Source organism: Molothrus aeneus, chromosome 29 (assembly GCF_037042795.1).
Source record: "Molothrus aeneus isolate 106 chromosome 29, BPBGC_Maene_1.0, whole genome shotgun sequence".
Taxonomy (NCBI): Eukaryota; Metazoa; Chordata; class Aves; order Passeriformes; family Icteridae; genus Molothrus; species Molothrus aeneus.
In genome coordinates, this window is record NC_089674.1 from 5,001,320 (window position 1) to 5,014,371 (window position 13,052).

Consider the following 13,052-nt stretch of genomic DNA (forward strand, 5'->3'; position numbering starts at 1 on the left):
TGCACCTGTGTCTCAAGGCGCTGTGTGTTGTGTGTCACTGCGTTCTGGGCTGTTGCCTTCAGCAGGGACAAACAGCCCTGAAAAGCAGGCAGGGGTGGGCTGATGTGGAGATGTGCAGGGGCACAGCTGGAGAGGAACTCCCATGGTGATGGTAAAGATGAATTGATGGGCCATGGAGTCATTTCCTTTGGAGAAAGTGAGCTGCGACTGAGGGCACTTGGTTTAAAACAGCATTTGGCAAAGCAGAGACAGTTGCCTGAAAAATCCTGGCTCTGCATTGCACGGATCACTGCTGGAATGTGAGCAAAAGCCCCTAAAAGTATCGGCATAGCTCTCAGCCCCTCAGTGTGGATCTGCTTGGACCTTCTGCCAGCCAAGGAATGGGGAAAAAAGCACAGTTGTACATAGCAGCTGAGTGGGGAGAGTTGGAGCTGGCTGGAACAACTCCAGTGCAACTTGGGGTGGTGGTGCTTGGGATTTACAGCAAAAACACCAGTGGAACTTGGAGTGGTGATGGTTGGATTTCACTGTCACAGGGACAAGCATCCCTGTCAGCTGCTCAGAATATTGGATGTTACATTCCTACACCCACCAGCTCAGCCCTCTGGGGGATCTTCACCCAAATCTGAGCACAGCTGAAGTTTGTTACTGACTTTGTGAGGAGTTTTAGCTCTTGTTCCTCATCTGAACAAATGCAAATGTTGGGGCACTCTGTGAAATGCATTGAGCTTCCTCCACACAACTTTAAACCTGGCACCCCACAGAGTGGCTTTTCCTTATTCTGTGAAGGGGTCAATGGTCATCCCCTCATAAATAGTCCTCTGGTTAACATGAGGATCCTGGCTCTGGCACCAGTGACATGCTGCTATTTGGCTACTGTCATCATAAATTAAATATTACTATCTGTGCAATCAGGTCCCATGGAGCAGGCTTGGTGGGTAGCTGCATATAAGAGTCATCTGCTAATCCCAACCATAATATCCCAGTGAAAGATGCATTAATCTGGTGCTCAGTTAACACACATCTGCAGAGCCTCCATTTGGTTTTGTTCTGACCTGGAACAGGAACTGTCAGTTATCAGAGATGGGGACAATGCAGCCTGATAGGCTTGGTGGCAGAGCAATAAATGTCACTGTACTATAGAAGCTTTAGGATCTGTTTTGCTCAGCGCCATCAGGTGGCAGCAGGACATGGAGAAAGGTAAAGGTCCAGCTCCCTCGAGGCACATGGATTATCTCGGGAATGATCTAGGATGTAATAAATGTGGAACATGCACAGGGCTTATGATTACTGTGACATGACATACACATCCTGTCGGTTATATTAATATATTGGAGGGTATTTCAATGTTAAAGAGATATGAATTACCTGTGTTCTCTTCTTGTTAAAGTCTCACAGGACACTTGTCTCAAATCAGATACAGAGCAAGTGATAAACTTTACCCATCAATTTATTACATCAAAGAACCCCTAGACTTTCAAGAGATCTGGAGAAGGACTTTTGACAAGGGCCTGGAGTGCCAGGACAAGGGGGAATGGCTTCCCACTGCCAGAGGTAGGGTAGATGGAATATTGGGAAGAAATTCCTCACTGTGAGGGTGGTGAGGGGCAGGATGGAATTCCTAGAGACACTGTGGCTGCCCTATCCCTGGAAGTGTCCAAGGCCAGGCTGGACAGGGCTTGGAGCAACCTGGGACAAGGGCAGGTATCCTTGCCCATGGCAAGGGGTGGGACAAAGTTCCCTTCATTAAAGAGATAAAGTAAGCAATTAGAGGAAATTATTTTTTCTCTTCTATAACCCAGGCCAGAGGAGGTGCCCTCTGCTAATTCCTGTAAACTGTGACTGACTTCCAGCTCTGGCACTCCAGCTGTGGATTTACCACTCCATGCTTGTTCTTTCCACAAGCATTTTTTGACCATTAACCACTAAAACTTGGCGAGTGCCTTCCAGTGTTGACTTGAGAAGCCTCAAATGGTAGGAAGTTCCTTTGGTAGTTTATTCCACGGATTAATCATCTTCATGGTTCATTTTTCTCTGATCTGAACTGGCCTGCTTTGCATCTCTTGCCATCAGTTCTTGTTCTGCATTCCACAATAAAGGGAAGACCCCCCTGAGATGTGTGGGGCTGTTCTCAGGGATCTCTTGGAACCTGGGGGCTCATCTCTGGAGCCATCCTTCCCCCACCTCCTGGGGCTGTGTTCCATGGAATGACGAGAACAACTGATATCAGGGAATCATGGACTGGGTTTGGGTTGGAAGGACCCTCAAAACTCACCCAATCCCACCCTCTGCCATGGGCCAGGACACCTACCACTATCCCAGATTGCTCAAACCTGGCCTTGGACACTTCCAGGGATCCAGGGGCAGCCACAGCGTCTCTGGGAAATCCACCCTCGCCCCACACCATCCTCACAGGGAACAATTTCTTCCTAAAATCCTACCTAACCCTGTCCTCTGGCAGTGGGAAGCCATTCCCTGTATCCTTTCTCTCCATGTCTTGTCCTACGTCCCTCTCCATCTCTCCTGGAGCCTCTTCAGGCACTGGAAGGGGCTCTGAGGTCTCCCTGTATCCTTCTCATCTTCAGATGAACGCCCCCAGCTCTCCCAGCCTGGCTCCAGAGCAGAGAATAAATTCACCCGGTATTTGCTCCTCTCATTTCCACAGGAGGGCACCAGATACCCGTGTTTAAATCGAGTTTTTATTCCTTTCCTGAGACTCTCGTTTTCCCTCCTGTTCACACCACTTCCTTCCCAAAGCATAGAGGCCTTGGCATTTTTGTATGATGCTTTTCAACACCAAAATCCGCCATATTTCCCATCATCCTAGATTTGATAAATGCTGGTTCATGCACATCTGAAATAACCTCTTTCACCCCCCGTGCCCCAACCCTCCATCAAGTTTGGCTGTAAGTATAATAGGGAATGCTATTTATCACAGCATTTTTTAATTTACACACAGAATTCTGCAGCAAGTTTCACAAGTGATTGTCCCCATCAGAGCCACCCCCACAGGATTTTATACAGATTCTTGCATGATTTTTTTACAAAACAGTCCAAGCAGGGTGAAAGCAGCTGCACCCCTCTCCCTTAATGACATCAAGCCAGTAGGAAAACATCCTGGTTTGTTTATAAATATTCTGTGGCTTTTTTTTTCCTGCAGGACAAAGACAAATGTACAATAGGAGAGGTAGAGAGAGGAGGTGGACGTCACCTGGGTGTTTCTGAAACAGGGAGGACAGGCCAGGTGCCAACTCAAACAGCAACAGGGACCTGAACTGGGACTGAATGACATTTAACTGTCACAGCTCTAGACAGCACTCAGGCTCCTAGCTCCGAATTCCTGGCAATTCCCAGGAATGGCTTGTTTTGGGTGCTACCTGAAAGAGCAGGCACATCATGGGGTGTAAAGTGTCCTCCCTTTCCAGGCCACATTGCCCCTTGGTTAAGGGAAATCGTCCCAGGGACACAGCATGGCTGAGACCAAAATTATCCAGGGATTGACCCAAGCTCTTCAGAAACTGCTGTGGTTTCCTCCCCTCTGATTCCCTGCCCTCCCTAAAGCCTGTCTGGTGGTAGAATCAAGGTTTCCCAGGCTCTGGGCCAGTGGTGTAATGAAATAATATCCCACATGAGCGCTTTATTTTGTCTTTTCCTCTGACAACTCAGAGCAGCCTCTGCTTGGGTGCAGGGGGCACCCCATGGGGAATGTGACCAGGGTTTAGCAGTCAATTTAAAATCTCCTGGGAATTTTATAGTGTAAGAAACAGAGTGAAAAACTCTCACAAATCAGGCACGGGGATGAGCCCTTCTAGCACGAGACGCTTGGAGGGATCACCATCAATTTTCCAACCTCCCTCCTCTAATTAGGGACACCTTCCACTACCCCAGGATGCTTCAAACCCCATACAATGTGGCCTTGGACACTTCCGGGGATCCAGGGGCAGCCCCAGCTTCTCTGGGAATTCCATCCCAGCCCCTCCTCATCCTCCCAGTGCTCCCAAGGTTGTGTCCCTGCAGGTGACATCCTTCCTCCTTCCAGTGTGCCAGGGAGGGATCTGTTTGTTTGCAGCAGACTATTTTTACAGCACCTGAATTAATCAATCTCTCCCAAAATAACATTGGAGGCACGTGAATAAAAGTATTCCAGCTTGTGATGTTCGGGACTCAGCACCCCAGTGAGTACTTTATTCACTTGTGTTTTTCTGGCAAAAATCCTCAACCAATGCCAGCAGCAAAATTTTTCTGGAGGGGTGAAGGTAGGAACCTCTTTTCCCTGAGCTACTCTTGATTTACTGCGATGAGAGTTTTAATCAAGCCCTTCTTCATTTAAGCCGTAAGTTCTTGGAGCAGAACAGGAACTGCTCAAGTCTTTCTGAGGACTTGCTGACAGAAATTCTGATTTTTCAGGATTATTACTCAAAAATGGGGTCTTGAAGAAGGTTTTTTGGGGGTTGGGATATTTATTTTATTTTTTTGCAGGTACCACTCAACAGCCAAATAATATCAGATGGTGGAGGACAATGTGAACCCCCCACTGAGATCTATAAAGAACAGCTGTAAGCGTGCCTCATAAATTACTCCAAGGGTTATGATCTCCCTCCTTCATGTTCAAATTTAATTTTACTTATCTGGTTCCTCAGCCTGTGCTGTGTGGGAGCCTGGGGTAGAAATCAAGGAAGGGACAAGTCTGCCATTCTGCAAGGGAGTTTTCCACCACAACAGGCACAAACCAGTGCTGCAGAGAGACTCTCAAACTACGGCCAGAGCTGATCCCCTTGAATATCTCCCCAAGATACCTCTCAATCCACTAACTGTCTGGGTTTTGTACCTGAAATGAAACACAAACCATGATGGGCCTGAGTCATGCTCTGTGGAGAAAACCCATGGCCAGGTTCTTTTTCTCCCCTGAATGATGGATTGATTTTTTTGAAGATGCTGGAGGGAGGGGATGTTTCTGGCTCAGGCTTTTAAGAAGAACAGAAGGTTGAAAACAAGCAAAACCGTGACATGGAGGGGAAAGTTTTTTCCTGGCATCCCAAAATAACTGTGGAACAACCAGAAGTACAGAGGGACTGTCTTTGTCACAGAGTGTTGGTTCAAGAGGCACAAACCAGCCCAAAAGGAGGAGGAGGGCTCAGACGGTGGGTGCTGTGTGGGTCTCTGTGCATGTGTGAACACACAGCTGCTTGTGAAGCTTAAAAGTTTGGCCACACCTGCCTCAGCCAAAGCAACGAATGGCCCTGTTGGCTTGGAGGGGGTCTCTGCTTGTGTATAAACATGACAGAATAGAAATGTGACCCCCAACAGATATTTATTGTTCTTTGTAAAGAAAGATGAGCCTGGATAAGGATTTACAGCCCCAGGTTTAGGGCAAATTTGGGATAAATCTCCAAAGGGGCTCGTCTAGAAAACAGATTCAACTGGCCCCTCCTGCAGCTGGATCAGGAAAATATTTCCTTGGAGAAAAGTGGAAAAAAGCCCTGTTTATTTAACAGGCAAAGCATTTACCAGCACAAAAATGAACAATATCAAACAATAAAACCTCTGGCCACCCCAAAGAGATGACAAATGTTGTATTGCACTAAATAGTTTATTTAGTTGTTGTTTTTGCACTGGGTGATGGGAATTTTTACTGGGTATGTCAGGCGACGTGGATGGTTTACTCCCCGTCCCTTGGTCTCTCCCACACCCCCCCTGTTATACACCCCTGGTGGTCTAGTCCTTGGTCACCCCTCCCCTCGCCCCTCCCCAAGCGTATCCCATTGGCCGCGGTCCTCTTTCCCCTCCCCCTCCTGGGCTATAAAACTCCACTGCAAGGGAGCCACGCCCTCTCTTCCACCTGGGTGGTCGTGGCCACCGGCGGTGCCCTGTCCCAAGCCGATAAAGTGGACACTCGTCCCACGTGGAGAAGAGCGCTTCTCGTCTTTTATTTCTCTCTATGCAAGTCCGTGTGGGCCAGAGTCTGAGCTAGCCGGATTAGACTCATACAAAGCCCAGACAGCCACGGATTACTGCAGACAAACTCGCAAAGTCCCTCCGTGGGCTGTAGCTCAGCTCACTCAGTCTCTTATCAGTGCCTCCTGCGCTGGAAATGTCGCGGGCCAGGCCCGGCCCGGCGGGCCACAGGAGCGAGCCGCCGGTGCTCTGCTGGTGTTCAGTCCAGAGCAGGTTTAAACAGTTCCAATTAAAATGAAACCACAGTCCAGGGAACTTCTCTGCCTTAGCTATCTAAAAACTAACTAAAAGCAAAGGGGAGCTCTGTCCCGCCGTCAGTCTGTGCTGCAGACAATGCAATCCAGGAGCTGGAATGTGGAGGAGTGAGTGCAGTTTGTAATAACAAACCGTGCACCTCTTCTCTCCCCCGCTTGGCTCTCGGAACCGGTCTTAAAGGTGCAGAACTTATTTCTAAGCTAAACAGACAAATGGAGATCCAAACATCATAAAGTCACCCCAGGACACCTAGCTGGCTTTTTTTTTTAGGATTTACAGCCCCAGCCTGGCCACTGCCATGGTACAACAGATTCTGATGGAGAATGATGATAATGCTGCATCTGGGTAAATCATCTCCATCACCTCTGGATGTTGATGTCTCTGGAAATGGGACCTTCTGTGCAGCTGTTGCCTCTGACTGAAATTCATGTGGAGAAGGATGGGGAAGAAAAATCCAGGGGACAAACAGAGCTGAAGAGCCAAGAGCCTCAAAAGGACAGGGGCTGCAAGGCACCTGTTCAGCTCCTAAAAGAGAGAGAAGGTGCTGGGCTCAGGTACCCTAACAGCAGCAATTTAGGATGGGAATCCCTGTCCTCCTTTCCCAGTAGGAAGTCTGGGTTAAGGAAGAGCACCTGCCATGAGGATTTTGCACCTGGAATACCCATAGGAATGGTAAACACAGAGTGCCTTGCCCTAGACACCACCTGTCCCTCACAGAACCAGTGTTAAAATTCAGGGTTTTTATTATCTTTTACAGAAGTGGCCAGGTTGAGTTATTAATTTTAAAATTATTTAAAATACTTTATTTTAATGTAATATGTATTATAGCTAAATATATATTGTATTTAAATGTATTATAGTTAAATATATTAAATCTAAATATATTTAAATATATTACATTTAAATACATCTATATTTATTATATACACTGTATAGTACATAAAAATATATTAGAAATAAATATAATATGAATAATTCAAAACTTTAAAAAATCATAGTCTTAAAAGAAACTGAAAATGAAAAGATCTCTTTTCACCTCCCTTCTCACACTCCAGTGGTGATTTCAACAACACAGACCGTGTCTTTGATGGCCAAATTGCTCTGGCTTTCACCAGAGTTAAAAAATCAAGGAGTAGAGAAGCTCTCTTCACCCTAACCAGCAAACCCAGGAGGAACCCAGCTCCTCCACAGACCTTTTCCAGTTTTTGGGATCTCCAGGCAATCAGTCCTTATTAAACATCATTTTTGTGGTGGTGCAGAGTTGTGTTGGGCAGGGTCTTCCGAGCTGGTGAATAATAGAGGATTCATCAGTGCAGCCCAGAAAAATCTCCCACTTTGTGTAGCTGAACGGGTCAGAATCTGGGAACAACACAGAGGGAAAAGTAGGGGAAAAAATAAAACGTTCTTGCCCTTTTTGCTCCAGGGCAGCTCCTCTAGTGCTACCAGACACGTCATCTGTCACTGCAGGCTCACCTTCCCCGCACCCTGAGGTTGGCTGGTGGGTTTTTTTTCCTAATCCAGTCCTAGAGCAGTTTTTCCTGATACTAAATTTCACAACAGCCACCAGAGGGCAAGAGTCCTTCATCCCCGGCTGGAGACATCTCCCTGTGCATCCATCCTGGACTGAAAAGACGCTTACCCAAACTACTTATATCAATGAGAGGATTTCCATCCATTTCAGTGCTCTTTGGATTGGGTCCTAGAGTTCTTTAAAAACCACAAAGCAAAGCCAGAAAGATGTTTTATATAAACTTAGAAACAAGGTTTTATAAACTGCAAAAAGCCCCTGGCATTTATACACTTTGGGTTTTGCTGTAACCTGTCACTTGGCTATGAAATGGGCCTTTTTGTTTATAATAAATTTATTTTCTAAATACCCAACGTGTTATGAACCAACCACGGCAACAGAGGAGACATAATCCAAACCCCTGCAATTTTTGTTTTAAATCTTCTTTGAAGAGCTGTGTCAGCCTGGCACTGTAATGGGGCTGGCAAAGCTCATTAATGCTCCCATCCAAAGGCAAGTGCCTGCATGACAGCTTTAGGACATAATTTAGTGGAATGTGTTGGCTTGTGCTGGGTTTTAGGCATGGAAGCAGCTCCCTGCCTGCAAAGTGTCAAAGGATGGAGCCTTAGTGTTGAAATCCCAAAGGAAAAGCCCCTCTCCTGATCACAGAATCATGGAATGGTTTGTGTTGGAAAGGACCTTAAAGCTCATCCCTGCCATGGACAGCAACATCCTCCACTAGACCAGAGTCTTAAGTCCATCCAGCCCGGCCTTGGACAGTTCCAGGGATGGAGCAGCCAGAGCTCCTCTGGCCAAATCCCACTCCCAGCCCTGTTTGCCTGCCAGCTTCAGCCCCAAAGACCTGCAGAAAGAATGATGGACATGACCCTGGACACACCATTCCCAATGAACACACCAGAACCTTTATTTTGCATAAAACTGAAAAAAACACAGGTTACCCTGAGCACCCTCAGTTCTGTGTTGAGATTATTTCAGTCTTTAGGGCTGCCAAAACTTGCACTAAACCCACTTTGCTTGGGCACCTTTGCTTGGGAAAAAGCTGTGGAACATCTGAGCAGATAATATTGGGACATATCCCAGATTGGAAGGGCAGTTTGCTCCCCACCATCATGGGAGAGGGGGAAACTCCTATTTAGAGAAAAACCTCCTGCCTTCAGGCTTGTCCCATGAGTTCAGAAATCAGGTGAACTGCATATGCCACAGGCCTGTGTGTGCTTTGGGAGGGAAATCAATTACCCCTGGCTTTATGCAGGGTGAAAGTATTCCCAGAGGCAAGCACTCATGGGGGAAGGATGTGACAATGACCAGCCTGACATCCAAAAAAAAAGGAGAAAATCCAAAGCCCTGTGAGAAAAAGGGAAGTTCTTCCTTTCTGGCTTGGAGATGAGAGTGAACTGAGATAACATGGCACAGACAGGATTTTGACTGGAGAACCTTCAGTGAAGGCAGCATGGATGGAAGTGTCAGGCTGAAGGCACAGGGAGATTTCCCAGGAAAGCTCCCTTCTTGTGTTGCCTTCCTTCTTCAAAGAGATTTAATTAATCAGGGACCAGTAATGAGTTTTCAGGGCATGTCCAGTCCTGTTGCTGCTGGTTGCTGCACTTCTCTCTGGAATAAGCTGCGGTTTAAGGGTAAAAAGAAATACAAAATGCTGTGGCAGCAGTTCTCTGTTTGGATTGATTGACCAATTAGGTCAAAACTGTATTGGACTGTCTGTAAGGGTTACAAGCTTCTTAATAAATATAGTAGAATATAGTATGAGATAGATAATAAAGCAATTGATCAGCCTTCTGCAATCATGGAGTCAATGCTAATTATTACCCAGCTCAGGGCCTGCAGTGACAAAATGCTTCTTCTCATTAGAAGAAAAAGCCTCAAATACTGAAATATCTGCCTGAAAAAAATTATGTGTGCTTTGTGCACATTGAAAGGAGAACAATATTTCCAGTTTTGTAGCTGTCAAAGACATTTGGATTCCTAAATGTTTAGCGTTTTTTTATAATTTATGGTTCTTTGGTTAATTCCCTGATTTGTTCTGACCCCAGGTCCAAGATTTTGAGCCTGAGCTGTCATATTCTTTAGACACTCATCTAGTTTAATTAAAAGTCTTTTGGAGATTATGTTAATTTAGCACAGACTGGTTTTTGGTAGGGGGTGAGGGCAAAAGAGGTGGCCTTTCTGAGAAGCTTCAAAGTTTCCATCGTGTCCAACAGAATCAGTCTCTGATGGCTCTGAAGATGCTACTGAGCCAATTAAAGAGGTTGGTAATGCCTCTGGGATGACATATTTAAGAAGAAAATCAAAACAGTGCATGGGTTTTTTTCTGGGGGTGGTGAGGCACCGCCGCCAGGGCCATCCCTGGAGCCACTACAGCCACCTCCACCTCAGTGCAGCCTGTGGCAAGCCTTGCCTGCCTGGCCGCCCCTAGCCAGCTGTGCCACGGGCAGAAGGGCAGGGTGGCAGAAGGGCAGGGTGGCTTCTCCTTCCCAGCGCCCTTATGGGAAGAGGCATTAGACAGTGCCAGCGCCACAGCGGTCACCGCTGCCTGCGGAATGGCAGCGGGGCCACCTGGTCAGCAGCAGAAGCATGACAAGCAATTCCCTGACTGTCCTGGTTTAGGGCAAATTTGGGAGAAAACCTCCAAAGGGGCCCCTCCAGAAAGCAAACCCACACGGCCCCTCCCCCCAGCCGGGTCAGGAAAGATTCCTTGGAGAGAAGTGGAAAGAACCTGTTTATTTAACAGGCACAGCACCCCCAGCACACAAAATGAACAATACCAGATGGCACCACTCTTTCACCGCTCTGAAAAAGTAGACAGCTTCAGAAAGTCTCTCTTGGGAGTGCTCGCTCTGTTATCAGTCCATCCTGTGCTGGGGTAGCTGCTGCACCTTGGCCACAAGGTGCAAACTCTCAGTGTTCCCAGGTCCCAGTCTGGAGCAGGTTTGAGTGATTCCAAAAAAGGGAAAGAAAAACAGTCCAGGGAAAAATTCAGACTGCTTAGCTAAACTAACTAAGGAGCAGAAGCAAAAAAGCAGGAGCAAAGCAGGAGCAAGAGCAAAGCAAAAAGCAAAGCCAAAAGCCAAAGCCGCACCATGCACTGCCCTGTCTCTGTGTCCCGTGCCAGCCGTGGGGGAGCGGCTGATAGCAAAACCAAAACAAAGCATTCGGTTTTCAGAGCCAGTCTTGAAGGCACAGAACATGATATCCAGCATAAACAGAACACAGGAATGGGGATACAAGCATCATAACGTCACCCTAGGACACTGACGCAGAACCTACATGAGATCAACCTCTCAATACTGCGAGATCTTGCAAGAATCTTTGCATTAGTGGAACTTGTACCTCCAAGCAGCAATTTTTCTTCTAGTCAGAGGAGGAAGTGTGAACATGTGAGGGAAAACAATATGGTGGCCCCAAGGTCAGTAGAAAAAGAGGGGGAGGAGATGCTCCAAGCATCAGAACTGAGATTCTGTGGTGAGCAAGCTGTGGTGAGGACTATAATGAAACAAACTTCCCCCCGTAATGAATGAAGTTCACGGGGAATGCAGAGAACCACTTGCAGCCCATGGGAAAAGTGCTCACACTGGAGCAGATAGATACTAGAAAAAGCTGTGATCGAGTGGGAGATACAAATAGAGAGAGGGCTCCTGCTTCCAGAGATAGAGAAAGAGAACCCTTGCTTTCAAACTAGATCAGCCTATCTTTAGAGGACTGCACCCCATGGACTAGGGACCCGCACCACAGCAGTTTTGGGAAGACTGTTTGCCCATTAGAGAGATCCCATGGCACAGCAGAGACAAGACTCCTCTCTCTGAGCAAACAAAAGAAGATCCTGAGTGATGAACTGACCAAAACTCCCACACCCTGTTTCCCTGCACTGTCCATGGGAAAGAGGGAGGGGCTGGGAGGGGCGGAGGGGAAGTGTTTTAAAGGCTCATTTTACATTGGGATCAATGGGATGGGGTGGATGGTATGGGATGGCATCAATGTCATCAATGGGATGGGATGGGATGGTATCAATGGGAACAATGGGATCAATAGGATTATCCTCCTCTGACTCTGTTAATAATACATTTACCTTATAGCTTTAAATGTGGACCTGTTCTGTCCTTAGAGTCGAAGTCCTTATCTCAACTCTTGAGCCCTTTGTCAATTTTTTTCCCTCTCCTCTGCCCAACTATGACAAACGAAGGTAAGCAAATGACTTTCATGGGTGCCTAGCATTTGGCCAGTGTGAAACAATGACAAGATGAAGAATTTGTCATGGCTCTTGGCAGTCTGTTTTGCTCTCCCCAATAAACAAAACACCTCTCATTTCTAATTTTCCTTTCAAACATGGACTTTTAAAAAAATGAAGCAAAAAGTTAAAAATATTCTGTTTTTTTAAAGACATCTGAGTGGTCGCAAAGAGAATAGACATCCCATTGCTGTGGTTTGCTGCTTGTCCTGAGCTGGTCTCAACTTGCTGGAAGGTGCTGAGTCATGTCACCAATAAGATCCCAAAGAGGCAGATTCTTTTACTTTGATCATCTTAAAAAAAATTATTTCTGGGGGTTTTTCAAATGATTTTTCCCCCTGTGGCATGATTCCTTTGTCTTTGCACCATTCCAGCCCTCCCATTTACCCAGGAGTTCTCTCTTCTAAATTTAGACCAGGCTGTTTTTCCCTTTCATAAGAAGTGCTAATATCCCTTAGGTTAAGAATAATTAGAAGGGAGAGCAGGAAAACAACCCCAGCTTCGTTTTGCTTTCCTGATTTCCACATGCACATGTTATCCCTTCACAGCAACTGAGTTTGGACCCCACTGAAAAGTCTGTCCAAAGATACTCTTCCTCTCTCTCAAAAGAATTTCCTCTGTTTGAATAAACAAAATAAATCCCAAAACAATTGCAGAACCTCGGCTGTATAAAAATGTGAGAAGATACACTATTAACTCACTGCAGTAATCAGAGTTTCATGGGAAGGGCTCGTTTTCTGTGTCAGTCTCAAAATTTCCTTGGTCTCTTCAGTTAATTTCAAGCATTTTCTGCTGATGTTTCCGAGACTGAAGCTCTCCAAGTCTCCGAGACTGCTCCCTCCCTGCTGCTGCTCTGGCATCACCCAAGCTGCTGTGACCTCTTTGCAGTGCCAACACTCCATGTTCCTGTTTGGGATGAGCTCATGGATGCCTGGACCAGGCTGCACATCCCTTGCAGGAAGGGAAATTTTCCTCCCTGGGTGTAGCCATTGCTCAGCAGCAGTGGGATCAGAAATAAAATCCTCAAAGTTCACTGTCAGGCATAAATTGGTTGTGCAGTACATGGAGCAACATCCT